The sequence below is a fragment of the Lemur catta genome, chromosome 15, assembly GCF_020740605.2.
Source record: "Lemur catta isolate mLemCat1 chromosome 15, mLemCat1.pri, whole genome shotgun sequence".
NCBI lineage: Eukaryota > Metazoa > Chordata > Mammalia > Primates > Lemuridae > Lemur > Lemur catta.
The window spans coordinates 47,262,210-47,277,393 of record NC_059142.1 but is presented as its reverse complement, the minus strand read 5'-3'; positions in this window follow the sequence as shown (position 1 = coordinate 47,277,393).

Genomic DNA, 15,184 nt, shown 5'->3' with positions numbered 1-15,184 from the left:
AATCAGAAATGGAAAAGGAGACATTAAAACTGATACCACAGAAATACGAAAGCTCATCAGAGACCGTTGTGAACAACTATATGCTCTCAAACTAGAAAACCTAGAGGAAATGGATGAATTCCACAAAATGCACAATCTCCTGAGATTAAACCAGGAAGAAATAGAACTCTAGAATAGATCAATAACAAGTAGCTAGACTTACTCAGTAATTTAAAAAATCTCCCAACAAAACAAAACAAAAAAGCCCAGGATCAGATGGATTCACAGCCAGAGTCTAACCAGACATACAAAGCAGAACTGCCAACCCTAGTGAAATTGTTCCAAAGGATTGAGAAAGAGAGAATCCTCCCCAAGTCATTCTACAAAGCCAGTATCACCCTGATACCAAAGCCAGGAAAGGATGCAACAACGACAACAAAAAAGAAAACTACCGACCAATATCTCTGATGAACATAAACACAAAAATTCTCAACAAAATACTAGCCAACAGAATCTAACAGCACATCAGAAGGATAATTCACCACGATCAAGTGGGTTTCATCCCAGGGATGTAAGGATTGTTCAACATAGGCAAGTCAATAAATGTGATTCACCACATAAACAGAATTAAAAGCAAAAACCATATGATCATCTCAATAGATGTGGAAAAAGTATTCAATAAATTCCAGCATCCTTAATGATTCTAAAAAAAACCCTCAAAAACTTAGCATTGAAGGAATGTACCTTAAAATAATAAAACCCATATATGACAAACCCACAGCAAACATCATACTGAATGGATAAAAGTTGAAAGCATTCTCCCTAAGAACTGGAACAAGACAAATATGCCCACTGTCACCATTTCTGTTCACCTTCTGTTCTGGAAGTCCTAGCCAGAACAATCAGGCAAGAGAAAGAAAGAGAGCATCCAAATCAGGAAAAAAACTCAAATTATCTCTGTTTACTGGTGATATGATCTTATAACTAGAAAACCGTAAATACTCTTTCAAAAAAACTCCTAGGTTTGATAAATGAATTCAGCAAAGTCTCAGGTTATGTAATCAATGTACTGAAATCAGTAGCATTTCTATATACCAACAATGACCAAGTTGAAAACCAAATCAATAACTCAATCTCATTTACAATAGCTTAAAAAAAATAAAATAAAATACCTAAGATTTAACCAAGGAGGTGAAAGATCTTTACAAGAAGAACTACAAATCACTTATGAAAACAACTGTAGACAACACAAATGGAAAAACATCCCACACTCATGGATCAGAAGAATCAATATTGTTAAAATGACCATACTGCCCAAAGAAATCTACAGATTCAATGCAATTACTCCCAAATACCAATGTCATTTTTCACACATTCGGAAAAACCAATTCTAAAATTCATATGGAACCAAAAAGTAGCCCAAATAGCCAAAGCGATCCTAACCAAAAAGAACAAAACTAAAAGTATCACATTACCAGACTTCAAATTATATTACAAGGCTATGGTAACCAAGGCAGCATGACACCGGCATAAAAGTAGACATATAAATCAATGGAACAGAATAAGGAACCCAGAAATAAAACCTACAACCATCTGATCTTTGACAAAGCAGACAAAAATATACACTGGAGAAAAGACACACTCTTCGATAAATGGTGCCGGGAAAATGGGATAGCCATATGCAGAAGAGTGAAACTGTATTCCTATCTCTGACCATATACAAAACTTCACTTAAGATGGATTAAAGACTTAAATGTAAGACCTGAAACCAGGAAAAACATCCTAGAAGAAAATGTAGGAAAAACTCTTCTGGACATTGGCCTAGGCAAAAAATTTTGATTAAGACCCCAAAAGCAAATGCAGTAAAAACAGGCAAATGGGACTTAATTAAACTAAAAAGCTTCTGCACAGCAAAAGAAATAATTAAAAGAGTAAATAGATAACCTAAAGAATGGGAGAAAATATTCCCAAACTATGTGTCCAACAGAGGAGTAATATCTAGAATCTACAAGGAACCCAAATAACTCAGCAGGAAAAAAACAAAAACCCCGTTAACAAGTAGGCAAATGACATGAATAGGCATTTTTCAAAAGAAGGGATACAAGTGGCCAAAAAAATATTTTAAAAACGCTCAACATCACTAGTCATCTGAGAAATGTAAATTAAAACCACAATGAGATACCATCTTATTCCAATTAGAATGGCCATTATTAGAAAGTCAAAAAACAATAGATGTCAGTGTTGAGTTTGAGTTCTTTGTATATTTTGGATAAAGCTCATATAATTCTTACATGTTATATTCTTTGATTTTTTTCAATGAGTTAAAAATGTAAAACCTATTCTTAGATTTCATGACGTACAAAAACAAGTGTAAAAACTAAGCTTGCAAGCTGCACAAAAACAGAGTCAAAATTTGTTGACCCCTGCTTTTAGAGTAAAACTCTGTTTGAACAAATATCACTTCTTACTCATATACTATTAATATATGGCAGCTTCTGTCATACATTCAGGGACAGTAATGCACGGTCACAGCCTATCTACTGTAGCAGCTCATAGACTGTGGTTGGCCAAATAATGATCCGCCAAGTGTCCACATCCTACTCCGCCAAACCTGTGAAAATGTTGCATTACATGACAAATGGGAATTAATACTGTAGATAAATTTAAGGTTGCTAATCAAATGACCTTAAAAATAGATTATCCTGGATTATCAGGATGAGCCTTACGTCACAGGGGTCTTTACCTGTAGAGGAGAAAGGTAGAAAGCCAAGAAATGCAGGCAGCCTCTAGAAGCTGTAAGAGGCAAGAAAGCAGATTCTCCCCTAGTGCCTCCAGAAAAGAATACAGCCCTGCTAACACCTTGATGTTAGCCTAATGAGACCCGTTTAGGACTTCTAACTTCCAGAAATCCAGATAACAAAATCCTGTTGTTTTCAGGCACTAAATTTGTAGTCATTTGTAACAGCAACAAAAGGAAGCTAAGACATAGACTAGTAGAAGAGACAGACATGGGAACAAATGTACTGCAATATATGTGATGAGTACTACAATAGAAGCATGTACAATATAAACACTAGCACATAGGTATTTAACCAAAGGAAAAAAAGACATTTTATAAAAAAGACAATTTACACTCGAATGTTTATAGCCACACAATTCACAATCGCAAAGATGTGGAAACAACCCAGTGCCCCTCAATACATGAGTGGATTAATAAAACGTGGTATATGTATACCATGGAGCACTACTCAGCCATAAAAGAAGTGGCAATCTAGTATCTTCTGTAACAACCTCGATGGAACTGGAGGCCATTCTTCTCAGTGAAGTATCGCAAGAATGGAAAGACAAACACCACATGTACTCAATACTGTATTGGAATTAATCAATCAACACTTACGTGCACATATGGAAGTAAAACTCAGCAGAAATCAAGTAGGTGGAAGTGGGGAGGAGGGGATGGGTAAATTCACACCTAACAGGCACAACGCACACCATCTGGGTGAAGGGCACACTTATAATTTTGACTCAAACTGTACAAAAGCAAATTATGTAACCCAAACGTGTGTATCCCCACAATATTCTGAAATAAAAAATAAATAAATAAAATGGTAACTTTTGGATATTAAAAAATAAACAATAGCACAGAGGAGAAGATGTGGAACCCTGTGTGGGGGCTGGGGAAGAAGCAACTCTTTCCAGAAACACTATCAGAACTAGATTTTGAAAAATGGAGAGGAATTTGCTGGGGAGATGGACAAGCTGGTGGCATGGCAGAGAGGTGGCGACAGGAAGGAGAGAGAGGATGGGAAGGGCAGTCCAGGTAAATGGAATACATGAGAGAGGAGGCCAGCCTAGACAGTGGCACCAAGGCTGAAAACCACAGTCAGTTCAGGAACCCATAAGAAGCCTGAGACTACAGCAGGAAGGGAAGGGAGACAGGGGCCAGATCTGGGAGAAACTTAGCCCTGCTGAGGAGCCTTTCTTTGTCTGTTGGGATTCCAACTATCTATTACCACCTAACATATTAACCCAGTGCCAGGCACTGTGCAATGTGTGTAAATGAATGTCTTATTAAATCCATGCAATAACAACTCTGGGAGGTAACTAGCATCAGTATACCCATTAACACTTGGGTAGCTGAGGTGTTAGATGAGTGACTTCTGCAAGGTGACACAGCTAGTCAGCAATGGAAACAGATTTTCAACTTGGGTTTGATTCCGTAGTGCTGCTTTCTACAATGAGGATAATTTATTTTTATAATAGGAAAAGGGAAGGGGAAGTCTTATGTGAAAGAAAGAGGAGGAGGAGGAGGGCAGGAAGGAGAGAAGGGGGAAAGAGAGAGGAAGAAGAGGAGGATGAGGAAGAGGAGGAGAGGGAGTAGGAGGAGGGAGGAGGAGGAGGAAATCTTATGATAAAGAGCTTGTGCTTTCTGATGCTGTAACAGACTTCTGACTGTATATATATAACCGATGACTTTCACAGAACAATCTTTGGAAAACCACTTATGCTTTCCAGACTCCATAATTATGCAGACATTTAAAAAATCTCATGGGGTCTTCTCTGCTTATTTTAGGCATCAGTATGACTAATGTGAAATTGATTGCAAAGTTGGCCGATTCCTGGGAGAATCTTTCCTTTCATAGTGATCAATCAACAATGCACTGAATCACTAAACATATTATGGGCTGGAGGACTTAATCATTGAACTTAAAGTATGTTTCTTTAGAGTTAGTGGAATGAACACAATTTTTTTTTCTTTTTTTTTTTTTTTTGAGTCAGAGTCTCACTTTGTTGCCCGGGCTAGAGTGAGTGCCGTGGCGTCAGCCTAGCTCACAGCAACCTCAAACTCCTGGGCTTAAGCTATCCTACTGCCTCAGCCTCCCGAGTAGCTGGGACTACAGGCATGTGCCACCATGCCCGGCTAATTTTTTCTATATATATTTTTAGTTGGCCAGATAATTTCTTTCTATTTTTAGTAGAGACAGGGTCTCGCTCAGGCTGGTCTCAAACTCCTGACCTCGAGCGATCCATCCGCCTCGGCCTCCCAGAGTGCTAGGATTACAGGCGTGAGCCACCGCGCCCGGCCCACAATTTTTTTTAAATGAAAAAATATAGCTCTTCGGGCTTCAAGAGAATAATTGGGATGTTTCCTCCTTTACTCACCACAACTCCTCATCTCCAAAAGCTCTGGATGTAAAATAAAGTTTCTACTTCTGTGGTGCAGGTATTATCAACATTTTACAAACACAGGAAGGGAAGAGTTGAAAAGGTCCTATTTCCAAAGTAAAAGACCAAAAGGTCAAAATAACAAGTGGTCACTAAAAGGAAAATATTTTTAGAAGGCTTAACTCAGTAGAAGTAACAGATGTCTTCTCCTTTTTTTAATTTGCTCTCTCTCTTTTACAAAGCAAACCTACTGCTGCATTAATACAACACAATCCAAAGATAAAGAGTAACTGAGATCTAGGACAATATCCTTGCACAATATTATCTCATTTTAGGGGTCATTCAGCATTCAGCTATTTGTGGAAGTGAAGTCAATCTTTGTCTCCCACTCTCCATCTGTGTTGAGCTTACCTTCAATTCTAGACAAATAGTACTATGTGCATAAACTACAGCTTTTTGGAGCATTTTTCCAAAGTGATTCGGTGTGTAAAATAATCTAATCAGCAGAAAGACAGCCAATAGTCTGCTCTCGAATCCAGCAAATCACACAAGTTCAGGTTGTTGTTCAAGTCCTTGGTAAAACAGATACATCGGCAATGTCTTAATATATTCCACGTATCTCTTACAAACTAGACTGCTAATTTGTTAGTTTTTTGCTATTATGGAAGAAAATAAATTTATTCTAAGTAAATAGAGCAAATATAACTTTGCCTTGAACAATTAAATTTAACACCTTCCTGTGAATCACCATACTTATTTGCATGACAAATTCAGGACATTTTCTTAGTTTGGGTTGTCCCCAGTATCTGAGACTTCATCTAAATTTGCTTTCTGCATTATGATGGAAAACACTATTTTGCTTGTCAGCCTTTTTTGCTAATTTGATGAGATTCCAAAACTGACCCAAATAGAGCTTCCTCAACCTGATAAAGGGCAGCTACGAAAAACCCATAGCCAACATTTTACTCAATGTTGAACGGCTGAGTGTTTTTCATCTGAGATCAGGATCAAGTCAAGGGTGTCCCTCTCATGACTTCCTATTAACATTACGATGGAGGATCTAGTCAGTTCAATAAGGCAAGAACAAAAAGGCATCCATATCAAAAAGGAAAAAGTAAAATTGTAGTAAAATCCTATGGAAAACAAAGAAAGATGATACAATAAGTAAGTTTAGCAAGGTTGCAGTATACAAAGTCAAAATACAAAAATTAATTGTATTTCTATATGCTAGCAATGAAAAATTAGAAATTAAAATGTAAATATACCATTTACGACAGCATCAAAAGTATGAAACATTTAAAGATAAATGTGACCAAAGATGTGCACTGACCACTACAACACATTACTTTAAGAAATTGTTAAAAGGCCTAAATTTTATTTTATTTTGTTTTTTTAGAGATAGGGTCTCACTCTGTTGTCCAGGCTGGAGTGCACAGATCACCGCAGCCTCAAACTCCTGGGCTCAGGTGATCCTCCTGCCTCACCCTCCTAGTAGCTAGGACTACAGGCGCATGCCACCATGTCTGGCTAATTTTTTAATTTTTTTTTTTTTTTTTTTTTAGAGATGGTGTCTTGCTACATTGCCCAGGCTGATCTTGAACTCCTGGCTTCAAGTGATCCTCCCACCTCAGCCTCCCAAAGCACTGGGATTACAGGTGTGAGCCACCGTGCCCAGCCAAAAGATCTAAATAAATGGAGAGATTTTAACTTGTTTGTGGGCCAAAACAGTCAATATTGCTGAGATGTTAATTCTCCCCCAAATTACTCTATAGATTCAATGCAATCCCAATAAAAATATCTGCAAGATTTTTTTTTGTAAACATTGACAAGGTGATTCTGAAATTCATAAGGAAATGCACAAGACCTAGAATAGCCAAAACAACTCTAAAAAGAACAAAGTTGGAGGGTTTATGGCACGTAATTTGAAGAATTATTATAAAGCTCCAATAATAAAACAGCATGGTATTGGCATAAATATAGACAAGTAGATCAATGAACTGAATAGATTCTAGAAACAAACCTACACATAAATGGACAATTGATTTTTTTTAAAAGGTGCAAAGGCAATGCAGTGGAAAAGCCACAAATGGTGCTGGAACAATTTGATAATCTGTATGAAAAAATGTGAACTTGGATCCACACACACCATGTACAAAAATAAACTCAAACGAGACCACGGACCCCAATGTAAAACCTCAACTAAAAAATGTAGAAGACAACATAGGAGAAAATTTTTGTGACTTTGGGTTAGGCAAAGATTTCCTATACATGACACCACAGCATGATCCGTTTAAAAAATTGATAAATTGGACTTCACTGGAAGTAAGGACAATTAACCATATCCAGATATGATTGGATATCAAGATGGAACCATAAAGAACTACTTTTTGTCTAGAAAACTTAACAGCTGGCTCCAAATTGTCTGTCACTCTAATGTGGGAATGGTTGGTATATTTGCTAAGAATGAATCATTTATCTGCTTAAGGCAATTTGAAGACATCTGGCCCCTCTGTTGTCCCCAGATTGACCTCAGTCAAAGCTTATAAGGGGGAGGATGGATCTACACACCCAGGCTGCTGCCCTTCTAGTTTGGTTCACCTTTTTGTATGGACGATATTCGGTTTGATAATTCTGAGCTTGATCAGCATGTATAACCCTCACCCTGTATCCAGGTAAGGAGATACCAAATGCGAAAACAGAGAAATTTTTAAATCTTAACTATCTTTTCCATTTAAAATATTTATTTTTTCCTCCTGAAAAGCTAGTTCATACTTCCTTATTCATTTACCCCAAGGGTGGCATTTCAAATAGATGATGGGAAAATTAATTAATAAATAATGTTAAGACAGTTGGTTCGTCATTTGGAAAAAATGAAGATACTCTTACATTTGACCTATCATAGGAATTTTTTCTCCATATGATATTACATATAATATGTAATCTATAAAGTTGTATAGTATCTGATATATAAAGAATATGCACATATTCTCACAATGGAAAAAGCAGCCATTCAAAAGATGAGGCAGTCATAAGTGTTCTGATGTGGTGAGACTTTTCACTGAACATCTCTAAGGGATTAAAAATAAGGTAGAGAACAGAGAACGGTCTGTATGGTAACATCTGTGTTCTAAAAATAAGAAAAGGAGAGAAGCAGATAGTCTCTGGAAGGACTCATAAGAAGTTGGTAATCATGGTTGTCCCCTGGGAGGGCAGCCAAGTGGCCACAGCCCAGAAAAGGGGCAAAGATTTACTTTTCACTATATAGCTTTTGGTACTCTTATATTTTGAACCATGTGCATATATTATCTATTCCAAAAAATATCTTTTATAATTAAGAAAGGAAAAAATGGAAGTCTCCACTTGAAATCCTTCTGCCTGCAGATACCTGCTAATGGTAAATGGAATATGACAGCAACAGCTCAAAGCTATAGTGACCAATTTTTAATGTACTATCTCCTGGTATTGGTTTTATCATGCAACCAAAAGTATAAACAAGGAGATGCAAGGTTAGAATGATATAATCTAAAAGCTTTATCTAATGGCTTTATAGAGAGAGCTCTGCATTCAACAATTCACATTATTTTTAAACACTGTTGAACATTTACCAAAATTGATGATGTCACACACACAAAAATGTATTAGGCTACAAGGTGGGCATCAACTAAAACTAGCAACCAAAAAAATCAACATCATATCACTATGTTCTCTATAAAATTTAAAATAAACTTTAAGATAGCACCACCAACAAAAAAAACTCATGTTTAAAAATTTTTAGATATTCCATATATAAATAAAATATGTATCAAGAGAGTGAAAATAATGGAAATTAGAAAATGTTTAGACCTGCGAGGCAATGAAAAAGTCCATGTATCAAAATGGCTAGGATGACGCTATTAAGCAGGACTTAGAGGAAGCGTGTTGTGGTATGCACATCCCTCTGTTGCTTGCAGTATTTGTTCATTATTATGTTTCTTGAAGTCTTATTGACATCTGAAGATTTAATTCATCCATTTAACTGCTAGGTAGAGACACTCCTCCCTGATTTCAAGGAAATTCTTCCCCTATTTCTGCAATAGGTATCCTCTTTGCTAGAAGTTGTTGGTAGATACTTTTTATTAGGTTAAGGAAGTTCCTTTCTATTCCTCTCTTATCAGGAATAGATTTGAAATTTATCAATCCACTAAAATATCTATGAAGCAGATTATACTTACCCTCTTCATCCATTCAATATGTTAAAATTGCATTAAATGTATTGATTGATATTTGAATGTTAAGTATCTTTTTTATTACAGAAATAAATCTAACTTAGACTTTAGAATTTAAAACAACAGGAATTCTAAGAACTGTGTTATTTACTTATTTGAGCAAGTAGGAAAACTTGGGGGTTTTGATTTTGAATGTTGGTGTTCTGTGTTATTTTTTTAATAAGCTGATCGAGAAGCCTTAATGGAGATCCGCCTGACATCGTGTTCTCCTGACCACTCAAAATGGGACGGACCCGAGACTGCCCTGCCTTCCTGTTGCCAGCCTTCTCACTATGTGTGACATCAGACAACCGGACATCAAGCAGGGCCCCCGGGCATTGCTGTGCAAGTCACCCAAGCCTCAGACTCCTCCTGTACATGTCCGGGGAATCCAACACAGGAAATAACCTTCTGTCCACATCCTCTTCATTCATTAAGAAGCACACTTCACCTTTTCAAAAATGGCTACAACGGCAGCTGACTCCCTACCTTTCCAAAAACTTAATCCCAGGAAAAAGCAGAGTTGATCTGACTTAATGCCCTAAATTTGGAAATTTTCCAGGCTTAACATTTTTCAGCTGAATTGAAGATGCCTAAACTATGTATAGCTATGTATAATATAAAATGAATATCAAACATATTTAATGGTTTTAGAAAGATTAGCAAGAATCAAAACATTATCTATGATAAACTGAGTATGAAGGTTTTATGTCAACATGCATTTCTTTCTTTAAGGGTTCCTTTTCTTATTTACAAGTTTTTAAATTGAAAAACTAATACATGTGTGTATGTTAAAAAGACAAACAGTGGCAAATTATACAAATAAAGAGTAAGATTTTTCCCCTCCCATTCCCCCAATTTCCAAGGCTTTTGGGAATGAGAAGAGACTTGGAAACCACTTTTTATCAATTTCTCTCCATCTTTTCAGAAATCAACAATCCATATAAAATAGATCAATTGATTGATAAATTGGCAGATAGATTGGTGGCTAGATCAATAGTTTTATCTTTTCATACTAACCAGTTCTGTGTAAGTCTGAGTTTAAGTTTAAATGTAAATGTGTACAATGACATTTTAATATTTCCTCTGACATCTCCTCTAACTTGTGGAGGTTGTACAAAAAACCAAAAGTTGTGTCCATAGAATAATCTTCCTCAAAATTAAAAATTATTTGCGATCCAGTAATTTGCCAAGAGAGGTTGATATCATTTTCAATTATATTGGTTAAAAATGCAGTTGCTAAAAGTATAAATTTTGATGACCTAGTAAATGAATTTGCAGAAAAGCAAGCCAGAAAAATCAAATTATCAATCAAGATATCATATTAACAAATTATTATTATATATAAAGTTATATAAAGTCATAGCACCAAAATGTTAAATTTTTTGTAATTTGCAAGTTTGCATGATATTCATGTACTACTCTTATCCCTAGTATGTTTTATAAGTAATAAAATTCTTTTAAAGGAAAAACTTTATATTTTAGTGCCTTTAACAGCAAGCACTTTCTCCTGGCTTTTGGACAAGGGACTCTACATTTTCATTTTGCTCCGGACTCCGCAAATTATGTAGCTGGCCTTGGTTAGAAGTTGTATTGTATTCCCTAAGTAATAATAAATATAATCCATAGAAATAGAAGCTCTTTAGGGTTCACAATAATTTGTAAAGGGAATTCAAAAATTTGAGGGCCACTAATATAGTTCATTGACATTAGGTTGTAATGCTAGTTAAATTTGGACAATAGTATTGCTCAAGAAAGGCAAAAAAAAAAAAAAAGGACACTTGTGATGGAAAGTTAAATTTTGTATGATATTTAAACTTGATTCTTTAATTCAGCCAGCCAGCAAATATTTCATGAGCACCTGCGCATGGTCAGGCATTGCTCTGGGTGCCAGGAAAAGACACACAAGACACCGTTTTCATGAAACATAGCTTTTAGATGGAGGAGGCAGATAGTAAACATGTAACCAGCTCTATGAACAAATTTAAATGACCCTATTTGTTTTTTTATAATCCTCTCCCTCTCACGTTTCAGATTCTCAGGTAAGTAGGGCTTGATGACCAGAACCCTGCAACTTTTAACTAACTAATTGATTTTTTGAGTTGTTTCCCAAAAATGATGGAATTTCTGCAAGACAAAGGAGTTGAGATTCCGAAGGCCGGTGGGCAGACTTCCCAATGCCAAGGCTCACCATCCCTCAGTAACCTGCCCCATGCACATAGACCCGCATTAATTTCCTCTTGTTAATTTCAAGACAACCTGCCCCTATGCATGTAGCCTTTCTTTACAAAGCCCATATCCTCTGTTAGTTGAGGTTGCTTCTCCCGTTCTCCTGACAGATGTCTTTCATATTAACATTTCCTTTCTTCCTTGGCAAACCTCATTGTCTCTGTGCCACAAGCAAATGGACCTAGACCAAAACCCCCTTGCAGTTTTGATAACAAACATGTAAACAAAGAAATGAACAAGATACCTTCAGGTTGTGATAACTGTTTTGAAGGAAATATACAGGCTAATGTGATAAAAATTTCTTCAAGTGGAAGAAATTGGGCTATGTGGCCATGAGAAATTTTACAGTTCACTTCAAAAGGACTTAAGAATATATACTATGTTCATGGATTGGAAGAGTAGAAGAAAGGAAAATAAGAGCCTACCTTGAAAATAGTCCATGCATAAAATGGTGCAAAATGAATGATTCCTGTTTTCATGTGGGATAAATCTTTTCCTAAAGAACTGCTCTCCTACCATTCCCTAATGCCAACAGATGTGTGTGTTGATGCTCCCTGGGATGAAAGTCAGAGGCATACAGAGCATTCCAGAAAGTAAGACAAGGGTCACCTACAGACAAGAGAGTGACTTAAGCCCCCATGTGTAGAAACTTCCTGGAGAGGAAGTGGAAAGAGAAGAGCTGAGAGCCTAGGAATGAGCCACTTTAAATATTTTGAGATATGTCTTGTCTGCTTGATGTTTTTCCTAACAGTTCATAAATAGTCTCTGGAACTGAACTTTCATAAAAAATTACAAGCCCACCAAAGTACATTTATGACCTCAGAGAAATAATTTTAAAAAGTCCAATCTGCATTCACTTTAGATATCTAGCAGTGAAAGCATTCAGTCATGTTTTTGGAAAGCAAACCAGCTTTTAATTCCTTGTGCGTATTTGCAATCAATAAAGAAAATAGGAGATCATGGGCATAATAGGTACCAAAATAAACTGGTGTATTCAGCTTTAGCCAATGAGCATCCACCAGTTCACATTTCCATTTATAACAGAGGTTCTCACTCATCAGCAACGTGTGATTTAGAGCTGCTGCAGCCAGCTCAACTCACAAGTCAGCCTCTTTTCTGATAGTGTTCCTAAAATTAAAGGAATACTCCAAACGTCAAACCAGGACATTTCATTCCAGTTCTTCACCAACTGACACATTTTCCATTACATCCTACTTCCTCTCACAGCTTCAGCTACTACATCTTCCCCAGTGACTCCTGGAGCTCTCTCTCAAGCCCATATATCTACCCTCAGCCCCAGATACAGATATCAACTGCCTCCGAGACATGCCCTCTTTGGTGTCACACAGGATCTTCACAATCAAAGGGACCAAGCTTTATCTTTCTGTGTCACCTGTGTGACTGGCCTCTTCACGCTAACAAGATCCTGCATAGTAGAGGTCCCCAGGCTGAAGCTAAGCTTGGATGCGACCATGTCCCAGTGTAGCCAAAGAACTGGTGGTCAGGAGAATAAAGATAAAATTGGAAAGAACAGACATGAAAAAATGCTCAACATCACTAATCATCAAGGAAATGCAAATTAAAGCCACAATGAGATATCACCTTACTCCTGTTAGAGTGGCTTTTATTAAGAAGTCCAAAAAAAAAAAAAATAGATGCTGGCATGGATGCGGAGAAAGGAACGCTTATACACTGTTGGTGGGACCGCAAATTATTACAACCCCTATAGAAAACAGTATTGAGCTTTCTTAAAAAACTACAAGTAGACCTACCATTTGATCCAACAATCCCACTACTGGGTATCTACCCAAAGGAAAAAAAGTCATTTAATCAAAAAGACACCTGCACTCAAATGTTGACTGCAACACAATTCACAATTACAAAGATCTGGAATCAACCCAAGTGCCCATCAATTCATGAGTGGATTAACAAATGTGGTACGTGTATATACCATGGAGTACTACTCAGACATAAAAAAGGATGAATTAAAGCCTTTTGCAGCAATTTGGAAGGAACTGGAGACCATTATCCTAAGTGAAGTATCTCAAGAATGGAAAAACAAACACCACATGTATTCTCCAATAAATTGTAACTAACCAATGGGCACACAAGTGCACAGAGGGAAGTAAAAATCACTGGAAATCAAGTGGGGGTGGGGGAGGCAGGGAGGGACAAAAACCAATCTAACGGGTACAATGAAGACTATTGAGCTGATAGGCACACTTATGGCCCTGACTCAAGCCATGGAACAAAAACATTTGTACCCCCTTAATATTTTGAAATTAAAAAAAAAAAAAAGAACAGGCCGGGCGCGGTGGCTCACACCTATAATCCTAGCACTCTGGGAGGCCGAGGCAGGTGGATTGCTTGAGCTCAGGAGTTCGAGACCAGCCTGAGCAAGACTGAGACCCCGTCTCTACTAAAAATAGAAAGAAATTATCTGGCCAACTAAAATATATATATAGAAAAAATTAGCCAGGCATGGTGGTGCATGCCTGTAGTCCCAGCTACTCGGGAGCTGAGGCAGTAGGATCGTTTAAGCCCAGGAGTTTGAGGTTGCTGTGAGCTAGGCTGACACCACCACACTCACTCTAGCCCAGGCAACAAAACGAGACTCTGTCTCAAAAAAAAAAAAAAAAAAAAAAGAACAGGCTAGCGAGGGAAGTCAGGAGTCTGCTTCAGATATTGATTCTTTGACAGGGCCACATGGACTCCCATTTGAGCTTCATGAAGAGAGCTCTTTGTCAAAGTTCAGTATGTTCCTATACGATACAAGGCTTTGTTGGACAAGTGCCAAAAATGTGACCCACAATGGGCACAGAGGCCTTGAGAATATAGTATGGCTTTGACTCAGTAAGGACGCTGGGGGACCCACCGCTACTGGGTTTGCAGTTTGCAGGCATCACATAAAACTTCGGTGTTCTTTACACCCACAAGGATGGCTACAATAATTTAAAAAACAAGAACACAAATAGAAAATAACAAGTGTTGGCAAGAATGTGTAGATTGGAGTCCCCATAGATTGTTAGGGGAATGTAAAATGATTCAGCCACTGTGGAAAACAGTTTGCAGTTCCTCAAAAAGTTAAACATAGAATTACCATATGACCCAGCAATGCTACTCCGAGGATTCCAGAGAATTCTTACAAGAATGGAAACAGGTATCCAAATAAGTACATGTACACACATGTTCAGAATACTCACAATAGCCAAAAGGTGTAAACCATCTAAATGTCCATCAGCTGATGAATGAATAAAGTTGTGGTATACATATTCAATGTAATATTATTACTCTTTAAAAAAGAAATGAAATGCTTATATATGCTACCACATGGATGAACCTTGACAATATCATGCTAAGGGAAAGTAGCCCAACACAAAAGGTCATGTATTGTATGATTCCTTTTATGTGAAATATCCAGAATAGGAAAAATTCACAGAAACAGGAAGCAGATTGGTGGTTGTCACGAGGTGGGGGAAGAGGGATGGACAGCAACTGCTTAATGGGTGTGGGATTTTCTTTTTGAGTGACAGAAATGTTTTGGAAATAGATAGAGATGATAGTTG